Raw genomic sequence first — 6000 nt, forward strand, 5'->3', positions numbered from 1 at the left:
CTATGAAGACTTACAACACCTTATAGAAGTGACACCAAATAAGGATGTTCTTTTCATCATAGGGGATTGGAATGCTAAAGTAGGGAATCAAGAGATAAAAGGAACAACTGGCAAGTTTGGCCTTGGAGATCAAAAAGAAGCAGGGCAAAGGCTAATAGAGTTCTGTCAAGAGAACAAGCTGGTCATCACAAACACTCTTTTCCAACAACACAAGAAACGACTCTACTCATGGACATCACCAGATGGGCAGCATCAAAATCAGATTGATTATATTCTCTGCAGCCAAAAATGGAGAAACTCTATACAGTCAGCAAAAACAAGACCTGGAACTGACTGTGGCTCAGATCATCAGCATCTTATAGCAAAATTCAGGCTTAAACTGAAGAAAGTAGGAAAAACCACTGGGCCGGTAAGATACAATCTAAATCAAATCCCTTATGAATACACAGTGGAAGTGAGGAACAGGTTTAAGGATTTAGATTTGCTGGACAGCGTGCCTGAAAATGGAGGCTCGCAACATTATACAGGAGGCAGCAATGAAAACCATCCCAATGAAAAGGAAATGCAAGAAAGCAAAGTGGCTGTCCAACGAGGCCTTACAAATAGCGGGGGAGAGAAGGCAAGCAAAATGCAAGATAGTGAAAGATAGAGGAAATTGAATGCAGATTTCCAAAAAATAGCAAGGAGAGACCAAAAGGCCTTCTTAAACGAGCAATGCAAAGAAATAGAGGAAAACAACAGAATGGGAAGAACCAGAGATCTGTTCAAGAAAATTGGAGATATGAAAGGAACATTTCGTACAAAGATTACCATAATAAAGGACAAAAGTGATTAGGACCTAACAGAAGCAGAAGACATCAAGAAGAGGTGGCAAGAATACACAGAGGAATTATACCAGAAAGATATGGATGGGTCGTGGTTGCTGACCTTGAGCCAGACATCCTGGAGAGTGAAGTCAAATGGGCCTTAGAAAGCACTGCAAATAACAAGGCCAGTGGAAGTGATGGTATTCCAGCTGGACTATTTAAAATTTTAAAAGATGATGCTGTTAAGGTGCTACACTCAATATGCCAGCAAGTTTGGAAAACTCAGCAGTGGCCAGAGGATTGGATAAGATCAATCTACATCCCAATCCCAAAGAAGGGCAGTACCAAAGAATGCTCCAACTACCGCACAATTACACTCATTTCACATGCTAGCAAGCTTATGCTTAAAATTCTACAAGGCAGGCTTAAGCAGTATGTGGACCGAGAACTCCCAGAAGTGCAAGCTGGTTTTCGAAGGGGCAGAGGAACCAGAGACCAAATTGCAAACATGCGCTGGATTATGGAGAAAGCTAGAGAGTTCCAGAAAGACATCTACTTCTGCTTCATTGACTATGCAAAAGCCTTTACTGTGTCGACCACAGCAAACTATGGCAAGTTCTTAAAGAAATGGGAGTGCCTGATCACTTCATCTGTCTCCTGAGAAAGCTCTATGTGGGACAAGAAGCTACAGTTAGAACTGGATATGGAACAACTGATTGGTTCAAAATTGGGAAAGGAGTACAACAAGGCTGTATATTGTCTCCCTGCTTATTTAACTTATATTTAATTTAACTTATATGCAGAATTCATCATGCGAAAGGCTGGGCTGGATGAATCCCAAGCCGGAATTAAGATTGCCGGAAGAAATATCAACAACCTCAGATATGCAGATGACACAACCTTGATGGCAGAAAGTGAGGAGGAATATAAAAGGATGTCACATAGAGGAGGGAGAAAGGTTGTTTTCTGCTGCTCCAGAGAAGCGGACACAGAGCAATGGATCCAAACTACAAGAAAGAAGATTCCACCTAAACATTAGGAAGAACTTCCTGACAGTAAGAGCTGTTCGACAGTGGAATTTGCTGCCAAGGAGTGTGGTGGAGTCTCCTTCTTTGGAGGTCTTTAAGCAGAGGCTTGACAACCATATGTCAGGAGTACTCTGATGGTGTTTCCTGCTTGGCAGGGGGTTGGACTCAATGGCCCTTGTGGTCTCTTCCCACTCTATGATTCTATGATTCTATAAAGAACCTTTTATTGAGGGTGAAAGAGGAGAGCGCAAAATATGGTTTGAAGCTCAACATCAAAAAAACGAAGATCATGGCCACTGGTCCCTTCACCTCCTGGCAAATAGAAGGAGAAGAAATGGAGGCAGTGAGAAATTTTACTTTCTTGGGCTCCATGATCACCGCAGATGGTGACAGCAGCCACGAAATTAAAAGACGCCTGCTTCTTGGGAGAAAAGCAGTGACAAACCTAGACAGCATCTTAAAAAACAGAGACATCACCTTGCCAACAAAGGTCCGTATAGTTAAAGCTATGGTTTTCCCAGTAGTGATGTATGGAAGTTAATTGATGCTTTTGAATTATGGTGCTGGAGGAGACTCTTGAGAGTCCCATGGACTGCAAGAAGATCAAACCTATCCATTCTTAAGGAAATCAGCCCTGAGTGCTCACTGGAAGGACAGATCCTGAAGCTGAAACTCCAAGACTTTGGCCACCTCATGTGAAGAGAAGACTCCCTGGAAAAGACCCTGATGTTGGGAAAGATGGAGGGCACAAGGAGAAGGGGACGACAGAGGACGAGATGGTGGGTCAGTGTTCTCGAAGCTACCAGCATGAGCTTGACTAAACTGCGGGAGGCAGTGGAAGACAGAAGTGCCTGGCGTGCTCTGGTCCATGGAGTCATGAAGAGTCAGACACGACTAAACGACTAAACAACAACAAAATTGAGGCAATAGGTTTATTAGCGTGGAAAAAGTTAGAAAGGACGGGAAGTCAAATTTATGTACCAAATGTATTGTAGGAAGACTTTTTTTTTTTTTTACAAAATTGAATTATGTAAAATAAGGAAGATACATCTTTGATGTACTGATGCAATTATGGATAATTAAGCATAATAAAAAAAATGAAAATAAATGGAAGACAGAAGGTTTTAACATGATTTCATGGAAGATGAGCTTAGCACTAGCAGATAACGATGCAGCCTGCTTTCTCCCTCAGAGTGTGGGAATTGAACACTCTGAAGTAGAACGTTGTCATTGGCAGCACTCTCCTGGAAATTAGAAAATCCATAAAAACGAAAATGAACAAAACACCAGATGTCTTTGTGTTACAGCCAAAAGGAAAAAAAGTTTCAATGGCATGAACATTTAAACAGGAACAACTTGACGGTGAGTTGACGTGTAAATGCGAATGTGCATAAATAATGCTCAGTTTGTATGCCTGCACTATATAATAAAATAAATCCTTAAAGGACCCCCTGCTGTCAATTGAAATAACAGCACAAGTCATAATCTGTGAAAACTGTGTCTGCTAGAGTCATTTGTCAGACGCATACATGTGTTATGCAAGAACTAGATAGACCTTTCAGTTGATTTTACCTCACATGTTCCAATAATGTGGGAACTTCAGAGCAGGCAGGACCTGTCATACAGCACTATATCTATATCTATATCTATATCTATATCTATATCTATATCTATATCTATATATCTATATATCTATATATCTATATATCTATATATCTATATATCTATATATCTATATCTATATCTATATCTATAATTTAAAAAGCTTGCATAGCTAGGAAAGACTCTTGCTTGAGACTCTGACCAGGAGTTTCTGGTTGGAGCAGACAAAACATGACTTGGTGTGCCAGTTGCACCACCAAATGGCAACTTGGTGTTTTAAATCCAGAGTGCCTAATCTTTTATGACCCAAGGCTGCAGGGAGGTTTGGTCAGCCCTCCAAGGACCCTCTGCCCGCCATGGGTGTGGCCAAAGTGGAACTGGCCAGCAATACTAGTCAATTTTGCTATATGAGCCCATTCACCTCCTCTCACTGTCCAATGTAATATAGGAAAAGTCCCCCCCCCCCCGCCCAGTCTTAGCATACTGCTATATGACCAGCTGTAAAAGGAGAAAGTAACTAAATAAAATTATTAATAGTTCTAATGGTAAGTCATCCTGTTATAAGTTCGCTAACTAGCTATAGTTCTCCAAAAAACATTATTTAATAACATGAGAAAATGATGTGAAGGGCATCAGCAGCCTGTGTCCCACTCTCTAGATGCCCATCTAACAATGAAGGTGCTAAGTACCAACAAAAAGGTTAGCTTACAGCAACATCATTTTAAATGAGAGCATGGTCTGTTGAGAGATATGTTGCCAGTTTAATTCCCATACTCGTTCCAGGATGTTTTGTCTTAAGTCTTTGTCCCAGTTAATTTGAGATGTATTTCTAGTTACTGGCTTCTCAAGGTTTTGGCTAAGTTCAAGTGAAATTATATTTTTATGTGCTAGTTTTCACATTTAGCCTAGGGCTTGCCAATCAGAAGTTCGGCGGTTCGAATTCCCGCGACGGGGTGAACTCCCGTTGCTCGGTCCCAGCACCTGCCAACCTAGCAGTTCGAAAGCACATCGAAGTGCAAGTAGATAAATAGGTACCACTCTGGCGGGAAGGTAAACGCCTTTTCTGTGCGCTGTTCTGGTTCGCCAGAAGTGGCTTAGTCATGCTGGCCACATGACCCGGAAGCTGTCTGCAGACAAACGCTGGCTCCCTCGGCCAGTAGAGCAAGACGAACACCGCAACCCCAGAGTCGTCCGCCACTGGACGTAACGGTCAGGGATACCTTTACCTTTAACATGGTCTTTCAGATGATCTGCAGACAATCTGTTTGGCATTAAAAATCAGGAATTATTGTGAATTGCTCCACATTCCTTCCTATGGTAGACGGTGGGAAGTCAAATAAATTAATTGGATATATAGACATATAAATACATACACATTGTGGAATCAGACATCTAAAATCTGTTGGGAAAATCTATTTCTAATAACATCAGGCTAATTGCTAATTTCCTCGCATGATATTCCTATGTAGTAGCTGGTAAAATATGGGCTTGGTTGAAGTTGGGTGGATTTGTAGCTGGATGACCTGCTGTGCCCACTCATAATCTTTGGGGAAAAGAACAAGTGGGGTACTATCCTGGGCCTGTCAGAAAGTTATTCCTGGTGTTCAGTTGGAATCTCTTTTCTTGTAACTTGAATCCATTGGCTGGGGTGCAAATAAATTGTTGTTATTATTATTACCCTCCATAACAGGAGAAAACAAGAGGGACTTCCATGTGACAGCCCTTGATATATTTGAAGATGGCTCTCATATCTCCTTTCAGTCTCCTCTTTTCCAGGCTAAACATACCCAGCTCCTGCAACTATTCCTCATAAGGCTTGGTTTCTGGACCCTTGATCATCAACCTCATCTGCACACCTTCCAGCTTGTCAATATCCTTAAATTATGGCGCCCAGAACTTTACAGAGTATTCCAGGTGGGGTCTGACCAAGGCAGAGTAGAGCGGTATTATTACTCCCCTTGATCTGGACATTAGACTTCTGTTGATACAGCCTACAAGAGCACTAGCTTTTTTTTGCTGCTGCATCACCCTGTTCAGCTTGTGGTCTACTACCTACCCCTCCCAGTTTGGTGTCTGCAAACTGGATGAGCATCCCCTCAGTTCCTTCATCCAAGTAATTTATAATAATAATGAACAAACATAGGTAACCACAAAATTTTGGCAACAAAGTGTTATATAGAATTTTATCCACACAACAACCCTTTAAAGTACAACCTACTGCGGTTTTAGCCAAAGAACCAAGAGCACTAGCACCTTTATTACAGCACAAGCTCTTTCTTGGGCCAGAGTCGCCTTCATCAGATACCCTACAGCTGGAGACAGCAATTCTTCTGAATACCAGTTGCTGGAATTCACAGGAGGGGAGAGGGCTCTTGCACTCGGGTCCCACCCTCCTGCCCCCTCTCCTCCAAACCCGCCTCATCACAGTCCAGGCGTGTCAACACAGCTGGAGCCCCAGCTGGCCATTGCGGAAGAGGCAGTAGCCCCAGCCTCCAAGGAGTGGCTGCCGCTGCTCTGCCACCCCTGGGAATGCTGCCGCCTGAGGCAGCCACCTCACTTGGTCT

Source organism: Podarcis filfolensis (assembly GCF_964270895.1).
Source record: "Podarcis filfolensis genome assembly, chromosome: 12".
Classification (NCBI taxonomy): Eukaryota; Metazoa; Chordata; class Lepidosauria; order Squamata; family Lacertidae; genus Podarcis; species Podarcis filfolensis.